Source organism: Podarcis filfolensis (assembly GCF_964270895.1).
Source record: "Podarcis filfolensis genome assembly, chromosome: 15".
Classification (NCBI taxonomy): domain Eukaryota; kingdom Metazoa; phylum Chordata; class Lepidosauria; order Squamata; family Lacertidae; genus Podarcis; species Podarcis filfolensis.
The window spans coordinates 34124401-34140483 of record NC_139618.1 but is presented as its reverse complement, the minus strand read 5'-3'; the positions used below and the strand labels follow the sequence as shown (position 1 = coordinate 34140483).

The window sequence follows — 16083 nt, the reverse complement described above, 5'->3', positions numbered from 1 at the left end:
TGCTCCACCGCTGAACCACAGCATATCTTGAGGCTTCATAGAATAACAGAATTGCAGAGTGGGACCCTGAGGGTCATCTAGTCCAACCCTCCCTCCCCAACAATGCAGGAATGTGTGGCAGATGGCCATCCAACCGAAGGAGAGTCCACAACCTCCCAAGGTTCATGGTAGTCCTCTGCCAAACAGGTTGTCTGGGGATAATAATAATAATAATAATAATAATAATAATAATAATAATAATAATTTATTTTTTTATTTATACCCCGCCCATCTGGCCGGGTTTCCCCAGCCACTCTGGGTGGCTTCCAACAAAGTATTAAAATACAGTGGTCTATTAAACATTAAAAGCTTCCCCAAACAGGGCTGTCTTCAGATGTCTTCTAAAAGTCAGATAGTTTATTTCCTTGACATCTGATGGGAGGGCGTTCCACAGGGCGGGTGCCACCACCGAGAAGGCCCTCTGCCTGGTTCCCTGTAACTTGGCTTCTCGCAGGGAGGGAACCGCCAGAAGGCCTTCGGAGCTGGATCCCAGTGTCCGGGGGGATAGATGGGGGTGGAGTCACTCCTTCAGGTATACTGGGCCGAGGCCGTTTAGGGCTTTAAAGGTCAGCACCAATGCTTTGAATTGTGCTCGGAAACGTACTGGGAGCCAATGTAGATCTTTCAAGACTGGTGGACACTGGTTCTGATTTGAAAGAGAGGTAGAGCTGGGTATCATCCACATATTGATGATACCCGGAATGTTGCATCTGAAAGATGAAGCAAGCTGGATGACAAATGTGAGAACAGAAAAAGGGTTTAAAAATGGATGCTCTCACTTTGTTGGAAACACAGGAAGAAGAAGAAGAAGAAGAAGAAGAAGAAGAAGAAGAAGAAGAAGAAGAGTAGCAGTAGTAGTAGTTTGGATTTGATATTCCGCTTTATCACTACCTGAATGAGTCTCAAAGCTGCTAACATTCTCCTTTCCCTTCCTCCCCCACAACAAACACTCTGTGAGGTGAGTGGGGCTGAGAGACTTCAGAGAAGTGTGACTGGCCCAAGGTCACCCAGCAGCTGCATGTGGAGGAGCGGGGAATCGAACCCGGTTCACCAGATTACGAGACTACTGCTCTTAACCACTACACCACACAGGAACCCAGCTTATACCAGATCAGGCTCTTTGTCCATCTAGCCTAGTATTCTCTACTTCTGGGGTCCCCAAATGTGGTGCTGGTGAGCACCATGCAGCCTCAGACACCCCTCCTTGGTGCTTCCGTGTGTGTGTGTGTCAGTGAGTGAGTGCACAAGCTGCAGTAGAGGCTGGTCCATTTAGGTGAAGAGGGCACTGTCCCACCAAACTCATTCCGCCCTCAGCCCACCCCTTACCTGCCTGCCTTCTTGCTTACCGCCAGCCCAGGGTCTCAGTTTTGCCCTTGTGGAGCTCAGCAGGGTGATGGGTACAAAACTAGAACTAGCTGGCTCTGCCCGTCGTTGGCTCTGGCGCCACCTACTGTCATCTTCCCTCCCTCCTGCCCCAAAGGGAAGCAGCCTCCATGGACTTCCAATCACACTTGGAGGTTACATTAAAGGTAAAGGGACCCCTGACCATTAGGACCAGTCGTGGCCGACTCTGGGGTTGCGGCGCTCATCTCGCTTTATTGGCCGAAGGAGCCGGTGTACAGCTTCTGGGTCATGTGGCCAGCATGACTAAGCCTCTTCTGGTGAACCAGAGCAGCGCACAGAAACGCCGCTTTCCTTCCTGCCGGAGCGGTACCTATTTATCTACTTGCACTTTGACGTGCTTTTGAACTGCTAGGTTGGCAGGAGCTGGGACCGAGCAACGGGAGCTCAACCCGTCACAGGGATTCGAACCGCTGACCTTCTGATCGGCAAGTCCTAGGCTCTGTGGTTTAACCCACAGCGCCACAGAGCATGTTCCAAAAAAAACCTGTACACAGTATTAGTGTGAGGTTGGAAACAAAGGCAGCAATTGCTTTTAGAGAGTTGAAAGTGGTGTAAAAGCAGGATTGATGCCTGCTGAAAGTGCACTTGTCCCACTTTTGTATTGGGTAAGCAGGTTTCTGTGTTGCTTTTGGGTAAGCAGGTTTTTCAAAGCAACCACAAGACAGAATAAAGGTATGTGTGGGGCATAGGAAGCAAAACTTTTTTTAAAAGCCACTTTCATGTCTCAGAAACAAGCAGTTCCCTCCTGCCAGAATAAGACTGCCAAGTCCCTGACTGCTGTGAGCCCCTTAGACTGGAGGTGAAGCAATATAGGGTGGTACAAGGCAGATTGAGAGAAGGTGCAAACCACCATGTGTAGATGGGGCACAAAATGTTTTAGTACAACAGAAGCCTATAAGGAGCTCCCTTATACTTATTCAGATTTTTTAATTATTATTATTATTATTATTATTATTATTATTATTATTATTATTATTCACCCACCCTTCACCCTAAGGTCCCAGGGCGGGTTACAACAGTAAAACACAATATTAAAAAACAGTTTAAAACAAATTACGATCAGAAAAATAAGGTGGGCTCTAAAAGCATACACCTTGAGTGTCAAAAATCAGAGGACAGTGGTACCTCGGGTTAAGTACTTAATTCGTTCCGGAGGTCCGTTCTTAACCTGAAACTGTTCTTAACCTGAAGCACCACTTTAGTTAATGGGGCCTCCTGCTGCTGCCGCACTGTCGGAGCACAATTTCTGTTCTCATCCTGAAGCAAAGTTCTTAACCTGAAGCACTATTTCTGGGTTATTGGAGTCTGTAACCTGAAGCGTATGTAACCCGAGGTACCACTGTAAACAGGTGAGTCTTTGGCATTCGCCGGAAGCTGTTTAATGATGGTGCCAGGCGTACTTTCCTCTGTAGGGAGAATATATAAGCTTATTATTACTGGCATCAAGGGGAGGCTTAGAGAAAAGGTGTGTGGGGATTAGTTATTTTTATTAAGGCCTCGTGTGTTTTGAATTGAGACTCCTAGGCACCCACCCAGCTAATTTATCCTAAGAAGTTGCCTAAAAACAACCTCACACACTATCTGGCAGATATTCCCAGCCTGGTGCTTGGGATCCTTTAGCAGGAGATGCCGGGGATTGACCTTGAGGCCTTCTACATGGAAAGTATGTGATTTGCCACTGACCTCCCCATTAGGGCATGGTGACCTAAAGTTTGAGAAACACAGCTGTACATGTTGAGTTAATTTTAGATACCTCCGAATCCAAGTCCTCAGGACACAACCAAAGGCTCTTTTAAAACATAAATCAATCTGTCTGTACCTACAGAGACTCGGATATACCTATACAGATTGATTTATGTTTTAAAAGAACCTTCGGTTGTGTCCTGAGGACCACAAAAAGAAAACCTTTAAAAAAACCACTTCCTTGCCACTCTTATATGTTAATGCTTAAGCTAACACCAAATGATTGCAAAACATAAACAGGGCAGTGCTTTTTATTAGGCCAACTAAAAGGTCACAAAATAGTGAACCAGCTTTCGTTTCGAGTTCTCTTTTTGCCGTTGGTCCAAGTACTGTAAGTACAGTGGTACCTCGGGTTACAGACGCTTCAGGTTAGAGACGCTTCAGGTTACAGACTCCGCTAACCCGGAAATAGTACCTCGGGTTAAGAACTTTGCTTCAGGATGAGAACAGAAATTGCACAGCGGTGGCGCGGCGGCAGCAGGAGGCCCCATTAGCTAAAGTGGTGCTTCAGGTTAAGAACAGTTTCAGTTAAGAACGGACCTCCAGAACGAATTAAGTTCTTTACCCGAGGTACCACTGTATTAATTGCTTTCCCACTCATATACAGGATTAGTCAGTCTAGATATTCCTGCACACTTAATGATCTTCACTGTGCTTGCAATATGTGAGGAATATAAGGAAGACTAGGAGCAGGAAGCCGCTGAACTATCTTCACTGGAGAACTGGGCTTGAACTGTGCATGTGTGTGAGAGAAAGTGTGTGCATTGAGATTTTCCTCTTCCATAAGGGCTAATGTGGACCCTTTCCCACAATCCCTTACTCCGGACCATCCAGCTATGGCCTTGTGTTCGAGCTTTGGTAAGTACTGTGAACTGGTGTTTGGGCAAGGCCTCTTAGCCTTTTGCTGTATGAAAACACAAGAAGTCCGATGGATCAGGCCAATGGCCCACCTATTGCAGGCTCCCGTCCTCTTGGTAGCCAACCAGATGCTTGTGGGAAACCCGCAAACAGGAACCCAAGCACAAGAGCACTGTCCCCTCCCACTGTATGCTTTCCAGAAACTGGGATTTCTCCAGCTGTGGCTAGTAGCCATTGAGAACTGAAATATACTCAGAGTCATGAGTGGATTTCATGCTCTTTATTCAGCTCATAGTGGTGAGGACGGAATGAAAGTCCCCTCAAAGTATCTGATTTATATACATTATTTACACAATGGGCTGCACGTGATTGGCTAATTCCGGAATTCTCCTGTAGGCCAATCAGGTTGTGGATTCACTTCCATCTGGAGCTGGATTGGGTGGCTCCTGCAGACCAATCATACTGCTGCATTGTTCTAGGACCAACCAGACTGATGCATTCTGAATCCTATTCAACTCAGTACATAACAAGTACCTTATCCTCCATTAACTTGCCTAATCCTAAACCCATCTAAATTGGTGGGCATCACTGCCTCATGTGGCAGTGAGTTCCAAAGTTCAACTATATGCTGCCTTAACTATGTGCTTCTTCCTGGCTCTTGATCTCACAACATCTTGATTAGACTAATAAAGGTATTATCCTCCTGTGGATTTTAGAATCTTTTGTGTAGGCCAACACAGTTGCCTTTGCTGTCTTGTGTGAACCAAATGCCGTCTGGTGGTAGCCCATTTCACAGAATCATAGGGTCAACTAGTCCAACCCCCGGCTATGCTTGCTGCTAGCAGCAAGAATGAATGTTACCCGAAATTATTTTGAAATGAAACCGGATTGCATTGTTCTTCATTTCTTCATTTAGTCTTCTAAGTTTTTGTTCATGTTAAAAAATAAAATGCAATTGACAAGAGATGGGGGGAAAGAGACCCGCTGGAAAGAAGGCAAGAAGGGTATTTGCAGGCACAGAGGTCTTCATGAATAATCAGGCTGTATTCTGCCTGAGGTCCTCTAGCAAAGGCAGCCTCACCTTTCCCGATGACCGCATGCAGTGTTTCTTCATTAGCAGGAAAATCATCTGCGACTCCAAACTGAATTAATACTGGAGGAAAAAAAGAAAAGGCACATTCAATTGATCAACGGAGGAGTCAAAATATTCTAATAGCAGACAAACAGGGGTCTAGTATTCAGGCTTCCCAGGAGAGAAGTGAGGTTGGGTTTAATGAGCTCCGTTGGGGCCCCAATTTGTCAATCAAGAATCGCTCTTGACAGTCGCCCCAACAGTCAGGTTTTCTACCTGACTCTAGCCTCTGGATATGGAAGGGGTGCAGATAAACAGTGCCTAAAACATGTCTCTCCCCCGCCATACTCACCCACGCACCCCAAATAAGAAAACAGTCTATGTAACAAAGCAGCCGCTTTGGATTCAGAAGTTGCTTTCTCTGAAGGAATGCTGAACTCTCTGAGACCAGGAAAAGACTCCCTCATGTATCATTACAGTCATATTATTAAGCGCTCTGATCCTTGCTCTGCACAGCTGGGATTTGGGACTCCTGTCTTGTTCTTTTCCCTGAGATCAAGGAATAGTGCGGTTTCAAGCTGTCGCTCAGTTGCTCTGTGAGAGCGCCTCTCTCACACCCACCCACCACAAAATAACCTTAGGAACAGAAATTGATTCTCCCTTCCCACCCCCTCCCCAGAGTGCTTATCAAGTTGAAGACGCAGTCAGTGCTACATGTGTTATTCCTCCCCCGCCCCCCCTAGCCCAAAACTTATGTTTGCATCTGCAGAGGAAGGGGGCAGTATTTGCAGAACCTGTCCATTATGGAAACTCTGTTAAGCACAAAGAGAAGAAGAAGAGGAAAAGAAGAATGATGGTGGAAGGGAGGGCAGGGAAAATAGTTATTTCAAACCTAAGGTCAGTGACCAAAATGGTTACAACGGGGTGGAAGGTTACTCCAGGCTGTTGAAGCTGATTCAAATTCACTTCTCCTTGAACTTCCTATTTTTAAGCTTCAAAAACTACAGGCCAACGTACAATGATTACTTGCTTTGTTGCAAAAATGAGTGTGGCTAGCCTTTCCTGATTAAAAATTGTGCTGCACTTCAAGCTGAAAGCATCTTAGGGCCAAATCCAGAGATAAAGACTGTGTACACGTCATACATTTAAAGTACCCTCCTAATAATCCTGGGAGCTGTAGTTTACCACTCCCAAAGCCACAGCTTCTAGCACTCTTAACAAACTACAGTTCCTGTGAATCTTTTTTCTTTCTTTAGGTTCCATTGAAATCAATAGAACAACTTAGCAGCAAGTAACTTAAAGGTAAAGGTAAAGGTACCCCTGCCGGTACGGGCCAGTCGTGTCCGACTCTAGGGTTGTGCGCCCATCTCACTTAAGAGGCCGGGGGCCAGCGCTGTCCGGAGACACTTCCGGGTCACGTGGCCAGTGTGACGAAGCTGCTCTGGCGAGCCAGCACCAGCGCAGCACACGGAAACGCCGTTTACCTTCCCGCTATAAAGCGGTACCTATTTATCTACTTGCACTTAGGGGTGCTTTCGAACTGCTAGGTGGGCAGGAGCTGGGACCGAAAGACGGGAGCTCACCCCGCCGCGGGGATTCGAACCGCCGACCATGTGATCGGCAAGTCCTAGGCACTGAGGTTTTACCCACAGCGCCACCCGTGTCCCTAGCAAGTAACTTATGTCCCATTAAATTCCTAAGAACCTCAGGCTCCCTCCTTCATGTAATCCTCAGGATTCCCTAAGAGAATCCAGTTTTTAAACCAGCTTACATCTGTAAGTTGATTAAGTAGCATGTGGATGAACTCGGGAGAAACTGGTTGGGGAAAGGCTGCTGCAGTGCAATTGTGATCTGGGAAGGCATCTAAGCAAGAAGTGGGATTTTCAATACTGGCATTTAATACAGCAGGTGCAACAGAGTACAGTGGTACCTATGGTTAAGAACTTAATTTGTTCTGGAGGTCCATTCTTAACCTAAACTATTCTTAACCTGAGGTACCACTTTAGATAATGGGGCCTGCCATCACGCCGCTGCTGCATGATTTCTCTTCTCATCCTGAAGCAAAGTTCTTAACCCAAGGTACTATTTCTGGGTTAGCGGAGTCTGTAACCTGAAGCATCTGTAACCCGAGGTACCACTGTACCAGAAGATCCAAATGAAGCGCATGGAAAGAGTTAAACGAAGCAAAACCAAGCTTCCTAGTAATGTGCACAAACAGAACAGAGATAGAGCAGTCACTGGCATTGGGGAAGGAAGAGGGCAATTGCAGAGCCAGTGTAGTGTAATGGATGGAGTGTCAGTCTAGGACAGGGGTTGGCAATGTGCGGCCCATGGGCTGGATGCAGCCCACAAAGACTGTTTTACCGGCCCATGAGCCGCCCCCGAACCGAACCGCTCACTCGGCGAGTCCAGATACCAGAAATCGCGTCTGCATGCCCACACGCCGAAAACCGCTTCTGCGCAGGCGCGATTTTCCGCATCTGGGCATGCGCAGAAGCAATTTCCGGTGCTGTGGACATGCACAGATGCGCTTTTTTTGGATTCGATATCTTGCTTTATCAATACCCTAAGGAGTCTCAAAGCAGCTAACAATCTCCTTTTCCCTTCCTCCCCCACAACAAACACTCTGTGAGGTGAGTGAGGCTGAGAGACTTCAGAGAAGTGTGACTAGCCCAAGGTCACCCAGCAGCTGCATGTGGAGGAGAGGGGAATCGAACCCGGTTCACCAGATTACAAGTGCACCACTCTTAACCACTGCACCACACTGGCTCTCCAGCGTCGCACTGCGCCAGTCAGGCCCACAGACGATCTCCATGGGAGGGATCCGGCCCGTGGCCGGTAAACCTTGCCGACCCCTGGACTAGGACCTGGGAGACCAGGGTTCAAATCCCCAATCAGCCATGACCTTGGGTCAGTCTCTGCCTCTCAACCCAACCTACCTCACAAGGTTGCTGTATGGATTAAATGATGGGAGAACCATGTATGTCATTTCGAGCTCCTTGTGAAGAAAGGTGGAATATAAGTGCAATGCCTGACATCGAGACAGTTGTCTGAAGGAAGACATGGGTGGCAGCAGCCAAGCTGGGTCTCTAATGACTGCCCAACTAATCCAACTCAGATGTTTGCATGTGCTCTGCTCCAAAACTGGTCCATAGGGTGGGTGCTTCCAGAAAGGACGTCTTACGCCTTTGCCCTGCTACTAACACTGAGGTGGCACAAGCACTATGCACCAGAAGAAAGTCTCAGTGGGTCTGATCCGTTTGGCATGGATTTAAGGGAATTTGTTCCTTTGTTCTAGGGCAGTATGAAGCTTCACGTGTGGAAACCTAAGATTGATACCAGTTATTTTCAAAGAAGTTTGGAAGTCACCCTGGACACCTAAACAGTAGAAAGGCAAGATATATATTAAAAATATGTATACATTATGAACATACGTGTGTGTGTGTGCGCGTGCGTGCGTGTGTGTGTTTGTGTAAGGCCTGTCAGAAGAGGATAATTTGGCCAGCAGGGGGTAGTGGTGCATGTTTGAAAATGCATGTAGCCTATGATGCCTGAAATGTATATTTGCCAAAAAGACCCCATAGAATTGTAGGGTTGGAAGGGACCCCTGAGGGTCATCTAGTCCAACTTCCTCCTATGCAGAAATTTCAGCAGGCATTCATGAGAGCATACAAATGCAAATACAAACAATAAATATTCAAAAATGAACATACTTAACATTTCAAAAGTGTTGGAAAGCAAATACATTTCTGTTTCTGCAAAAAAAAGGGGGCAAAGAGCATTCCCCACAAAAGTCTGACTCTTTGTACTTTATTATTAATGCCGAAAAGCTACAGCATCAACTACTAAGCCTATAAATCATCAAAACATAATACGGCCCAAGAACAACACTGCCCTTCCAGTGTGATAAAAATAATAATAAGCATGATCATTATTTTGTGAACCCTTTGGCACAATCCCCAAGTTCACATGCCCAGTCGTAAAGAAGCGTAAGGCTGCAGTCCTCTTCCTCAGTGTGTGCAAGAGAGGGTGTGTTGCTGTGATCCTCCAGCCACTGTTGGACTCTAGCTCCCATCAGCCCCAACCAGCAGGGTCAGTGGTCAAGGATGATGGGAGTTGTAGTCCAACAAACGGCTGGAGGACTGCAGCCTGGACCATACACCTTCACCCCTGCTTCCATTTCTTCTCATTTTCCTGTTTCTCCCATGTTGATTGATAGATTGCTATTATCTCACGACAGGGACCTTGCCCTCTTGTATTTTGTACAGTACCATACATAGCAACAGCAATATACGTATCAGATGTGGGAAAACTTTGGCCGATGTTGCTGAACTACAACTCCCATCCCCCTGGTCATGGGCTACGCTTGCTGAGGCTCATGGGAGTTGTATTTGGCAACATCAGGAGGACCAAAGGTTCCCCACACCTGATATAAATCATCGTAAACTTTTCCAAAATTCCTCCACTGATCCATTTCCTTCCTATGAGTTGATTGGCTTTTCCACTGCCGTTGTTTCCCAAACTGCTGCATCCTCTTCTACTGCTTTTTAAGAGCTAGTGATTATGTCCAGGGCCTGGCCCAGAAAATCATTGCAGCTGTAAAATAGATACATTGCCAAAGCTTTGTCTCTGGCTATTCCACCACTTGGCAATTATATTTTTAAAAAATCACTTCCTGAACTCTCATCTATAGCAGCAATCATAGACAAACATATATAGGACTCCTCTGTATACATAGCACTGTATCCAACTAAATTCTACTCAGAACAGACCCATTGAAATGAATGAACTTGGTAGTCATGGCCATTCACTTCAATGAGTCTACTCTGATTGGACATAGAATTGGATATAATCCTCCACCATTTTGTATTCAGTATGGATTATTACTAATCAATACTTTTAAAACAAGAAAGTTCCACCAAATGTGAAACAAGTCCGATCTTAACAGGCTGCAAGTCCATGTATAATTACTAAGGAGTAAATATCACTGAACTCTTATAGTTAACTAACAGCTTGAGTGTATGCATGTTTATCAGTCAAGGACAAATACCACTGATGCAAAAGTTTTGTGTTTGAACTTGAAACCGTTTCTAGATTCAAAGCGCACAAATTAAATGAATAAATTTAATTATTAAAAATATTTGTAGAATATTTGCGCGCCCACTTTTTAATTTTGTAAAAAATATTTAGAAGGCATTTTCCAGATAAAGTTCACAACGTAAAGCATCACTGTTGTGTGTTTTTTTTTAATTCAAATCCCAACATGTTATTGTTCTAAACTGCAAGCTCTGTAGAGAGCTTTGATCCCGAGGGGTGTGGGGCAGATCATAAAATCAAAGAACTGAGAGTTGGAAGGGACAACAAGGGTCATCTAGTCCAACCCCCTGCAATGCAATCCTTTTGCTCAACATGGGGCTCAAACCCACAACGCATGCTCTACCAGCTGACCTACCAACATTAAAAATAAGCAAACAAAAAATGTAAGATAAGCCTGCTGGATCAGTCAACTGGTCCATGTGGTCTAGCAACCTATTCTCACAGTGGCCGATCCGATGCCTATGTAAAGCCTGCAAACAGGACCTGAGCACAACTGCACTCTCTCCACTTGTGATTTCCAGCAACTAGCATTGAGTGGCATTCTGCCTCTGACAGTAGAGGCAGAACATAGACATCCCCCTCCTCCTTAGTTTGTCTTATCCTCTTTTAAAGCTACCCAGGTTTGCACCCATCACCGCTTATTGCGGGAGCAAGGTCCAGCATTTAACTATGGGCTGCGTTGAAAAAGTACAGTGGTACCTTGGGTTGCATACTGCTTCAGGTTACAGATTCCGCTAACCCAGAAATAGTGCTTCAGGTTAAGAACTTTGCTTCAGGAGGGGAACAGAAATTGTGCTCCGGCGGCGCAGCAGCAGCAGGAGGCCCCATTAGCTAAAGTGGTGCTTCAGTTTTAAGAACAGTTTCAGGTTAAGAACAGACCTCCGGAACGAATTAAGTACTTAACCCGAGGTACCACTGTACTTTATTCTGTCTAGCCAGATTTTCAAACATAAAAATAAAGCAATTAAACATAATTTCATGACCATAATTCCAAACATTTAGACTCAGTGCCCTGCCCAGAACCTATTTTCATTTGAGTTTATACCTCATGCCTTGTATGAATATCTGTCCATCTAGCCCAATATTGTCTCCAGAGATGCAAACATTCACATCACCTAGGACCGAAATATATATGTCAGAAATCGAACCTATTTACATGCACAGCATGTGCTCTGTTAAGCTGTGATACCTCCCCAGCTCTTAACAGGCTCTAAAAGCGTTGAGTACTTTTTCACTTTACTCTCCAGGTGAAGACAGACATGACTTCCAGAGTGTTGTGGAAATGGTTTAAAGACACACTATAGAAATAATGTTTTGAGTAGCAGTCCTTCCATAGAAAGTAAAAGTTAAAATATACAGTCATGGCCTAAGAGCATGTACAACCTTGGGTCTCAGTGGGCACTCCTCACCCCGAATATTTCAGAGATGGGTTGAAAAGGCAAGGCTAGAACAAGGCCACTGCCAAAATGAAGTAAATGCATAGTCAGCTAATTCCTGCCATCATTATTCAGCAAAATGTTACACCTGGAGCATGATAAGCTGGGATACCATGTTTGCTTTCTTTTGCCAGTTGGAAAACTGTTTCACTATTTGTCTTGGACACTGTGCTGCAATTTCACACGTGGCAAAAATACCAATAAATCTTTGTGGCTTCGGTGTTCTCTGTGCGTAAAAGGCAAAAGAAGAAGAAAAGAGATTATTGTGTAACAACAATCTGTTGACACACCAAAGTAAACCTGTGACAAAGTAGAAAAACTCCGAAATGTAATCTGGAGGAGTAAATGTATACAATTTAGCTCTAAATAGCAGTGAGGCTCATCTTTAGGCCTGAATCTTCAGTGAGAGCCATTTAAATGAGGCGGCTCAGAGGACCTACATGGGAATGCAAACAGCAGTGAGTGAAACATCACACACAATAAAGAGCAATCGAATTCCAAGGGGCTGTGTGAGCCAGCTCACCTAACCAGAAATTAGTTTAGGAATGAAGTGAATCCATGTGTATTATAGCTGGCCACACGATGAGCGGCTTTTCACAGGCCACTGCATGTACCCCGACAGGGCTGTCTTAAGCATATGCAGCACCAGGGTGCAAAGATCTGCCCAGCGCCCCCCAGGTTGCCCAGTCCCAGGCACACAGGAGGGTGGAGCCGGCCAGCCGCCTCAGCATCTCGCTGGCTCAGTCGCCCCCGAACTCACAGCGCAGAGAAGAGCCCGCCGTGGCACTCCGACTGACGGGCGAGCTCTTCCCCGAACTCAGCTCTTAGGCCCCGGACTCTCGACCTGCCGCCCCTGAGAGCCCGGCGCCTGGGTGCCCCGCACCCCTAGTGTCCATGGGTAAGACGGCCCTGTACCCTGATCACTGTTCAACATGTGCTTGTGTAAGTAGTTCATGTCTGCGCACCTCGTCACCAAATTCTGGCACCAAATTCACATGATAAAAGTGCTCGTGTCCCTGCTTGCATAGATGGCTATGACGCAGGCTTAGATTTCCTGTGTGCAGGGGTAAAATATTTTGCTTGCGTGAAGTCAGGCCTCCCAAGCAGGACCCAAAAGGTTACCATTTGGCCAACACATGCACAAATCCAGATGAGTAGCAGATAACATGTAGAATTCACCTACATGTTGTGGTACATTAACAGATTTAATGGTTTTTCAATACGACTGATTTTCCAAATAAATAGAAAAATAAAATGAATCTACTGTACTAAGGCTATAAATCTTAGGGAACTCTTAGGGAAAAGCTTCAGACAACTAATCATGCATAGGATTGGGTGGTACATCTTTTCTAAACGCCACAATCCTGAGAAAGCTTCAGATGCCTAAACACACAATTCCTCAACTTTGATGATTAAGCTGGAAAAGAAAGCTGTGATGTTTTTAATAGCTCAGTACTACAACACTTAAAATACCTGCGATTTTTCAATATCTGCTGGACTTGCATGTTTTCAAGGGCTGGAGTGGTAGGCTGTGTCCATGTACACCTTTTCAGACCCCTTGTTTGCTTTCTAACTACTGCTCCTCTGAAACCTTAATTTAAAAAAAACTTGCTTCCTACACTGCACATAGAGACCAACATTGAACCTTTAAAGCACATTTGACACACATTCTTTTCCTTAAAGAATTCTGGAAACTTTAGTTTACCCCTCACAGTTATAATTCCCAGAAACCATTAAACTACAGTGCCCAGAATTATTGGAGGGGTTTGGGGGTTTTTTATGTGCTTTGGGTGTGCTTTAAAGGTACAGTGTATTCACAGCCTCCAGTGCACTTTTTGCTGAGAGCAAGGTGGCTGTTCCATAACTCCTATAGTCGTGCTGGCCCCAGGTTTTGGGTGGGGGTGTGCTTTGAGCAAGATGCCTCCACCAATGTATTATTTGTTAACACTGCCTTTTAATTGCTAGTACTGCTACACACTGTCTGTCAGTTATATAATTCTGAATATATGATTGCACTGGAGATGTGTATCACATCTGATTATGGTTTATTTTAACTAGCTGATATCAGCTGATATGCTTTAATGACTATTCATTTTACAATGCATTTAAAATGTTATTATCTATATCATCAAAATGAATTATCTGTTTGGATTGTCAACTTCAAGTTTTGAAATGAATTAGAATGTTATTGTAATTGGATAGATAGAGAGCAAGGAACAAAGGGTTCTCCCTCAAGAGACATGCCATGTTTTCAGCTAGTTTGGGTACATTTATGTGGAAAAGTGGCATGCACACACACACACACACACACACACACACACACACACACAAGCTGCCCTCTTTTGGGGCAGAGCCATTTACTCCTTGCTGCTGTCCCTGCTGCCCATTTACTTGGGCTGCATGCACTACATACATTTCAAACCTCTTCAAACAATTCTGGGAAGTGTAGCTGGGAATTATGGTTCTATGAGAGGTAAACTAGTTTCCAGAATTATTGGAGGGGTGCTATAAATGTATGGTGCAACTGCAGCCTTGTTCTCTTACTGTGGGCCCAGTCTTTGGGGAAGGACCATAGTTCAGTGGTACATAATGTGCCTTGTATGCGCAGAAGGTCTCACTCTCTGGGACCTCCAGGTATGGCCAGGAAACCCCCCTGGATGAAATCCTGGAGAGCTGCTACCAGTCATTCAGGAGTGCCAAATTGAATAAAATATGGGGGAGGGCCCAGGTAAGTCCCGCCCTGCACAATCACATGACATGGTGCATGCCCATCAACTTGGGGGGGGAGCCCCTCAAATATTTTATTGGGGGGGGGCTGAAGGGACCTTGGCTCCTAGGAGTTGGCTCCTATGCAGTCAGCGCAGACAACCCTGAGCTAGATGGATTAATGGTCTGACTTACCATAAGGCTAATACACATGGCTATCAAGAGACGGAGAGGAGAGTGTCCATTGGCCATGCATGCTGAGGCTGATGGGAGTTGTAGTTTAGCAACATCTGGAGGGCCACAGGTTCCCCATAACTACTCTAACGGAAGCAAGAAAGCTGAGGAAATCCGATTAAAATCATAGGTGCTGGAGGTTTAAAGTTGGGGCGCCTCTCAATAATCAATGTAGGTGTGGCAGGAGGCAGTTGCTAGCACCAAACACACAAGCAGCCTTTAAGAGTCTGAAGAGATAAATCAAAGCAAGGGAAGAGAAGAGATAAAAAAAAATTATGCGAGTTTGGAGAGCAAGGAGAGGGAGACAACACTTGTGCATGCTCTAGGAAGAATCTCATGTTCTTGTATCTGTCACCTGTAAAACTCTGCCCATTTTGACTTTGGGGAATGTCTTTTAAAAATCTGGTTTCCAACACATACCCTGCAGCAGAATTATTCTAGTTAGTTTCAGCCCACTCCCACAAGTCTCTAGGAGTAAAAGGTTGGATATATTTTCTTGATTCTAATGCACATGCAAGATGCACAAATGCCAGCAGACTGTGTCCCTACCACCTTCCCCTGTGAAGTGCGTAACATGTTGGGGAATGTGCTTGAGAGTTTCAGGTATAAGTACAATACTGCCAGATACATTGCGGGATTATGTCTGCAATTCAGAGCACATGTACTTGGCAAGGAAGCCTCACATTGAGACTTCAAGTCTTGTAGAAACATGCAGGCGATCAGGCTGCCAAGCACCTATCCTATGCAAACTTAGCTCGGAGTAAGTCCCACTGAAAGCCATTGTGGGACTTGCAGAACAAAAGCCCCTCCCTTTACTGGGAAGCAGGGCTGCAAGCTTAACCCTTACTGACAAGGGAGTAAAATCCCATTTAATTCCATAGCATTTACTTCTGAGTAAGCACGGTCAGGACCGTGCGGCAAACCTCTCTAAACTAAATGGGAGTAAAGCGTGTTTAGGACTGCGCCTTACTTCTGAAAACAGCCAAGCCCGGGATGGGGCTGCAAACATTTTTTTTCCTTTTTAACTAAAGTCCCCTGGTTATGGTTCATTTAAATACTCAGCAGAGAAGAGCCTTCATCATTTTATTTTTTTTGTAAGGGGGCGGCTTTTTCGCCCTGCGGGAAGAGGGGCGTTTAGAAAAGCACAGGGGGCTCCAATTCCCTCCCCCCTTTTTTTGGAACCCCACTTTATTTTGCACGTCCCCTGAAACCCCCCTATAGTAGTTCAAAAACATAAAAAAGAATAAAATTTTGGAGGGGAGGGAAGGAGGACATGCGTTCGTAGGAGTGGGTCAGGGTAACCCGAGTGAAGCCGAGCTGGGGGGTCCCTGGGCGAAAGTGATCGCGCGGGGGCGTGTGAAGCGGGTGGGTGGGTGTACTTGCCGTCACTTTGGGGGGGGCGTAACCCTCCCCCTCCTCCACCGCTGGCTCGGGGGGGGGGGTGTCAATTTGCAGCGGGAGCTCCTCCTCCCTCCCTTCCCCTTCTCCTCCTCC

The 16083-nt window shown here is 45.6% G+C and overlaps 1 long non-coding RNA gene across 2 annotated transcripts; it reads right to left on the bottom strand.

Annotated features, from left to right (window-relative positions):
* Positions 1-4968: 4968 nt before the first annotated feature.
* LOC310750753 lies at positions 4969-15974 on the bottom strand. Of its 2 annotated transcripts, none has more exons than XR_014542229.1 (2): positions 14551-15974; positions 4969-5665 (listed from the first exon to the last, which is right to left on the bottom strand). It is a non-coding gene; the product is annotated as an uncharacterized lncRNA (long non-coding RNA). The 2 variants fall into 2 exon arrangements; XR_014542230.1 differs by lacking the exon at positions 14551-15974 and adding an exon at positions 11762-12319.
* Positions 15975-16083: the final 109 nt, after the last annotated feature.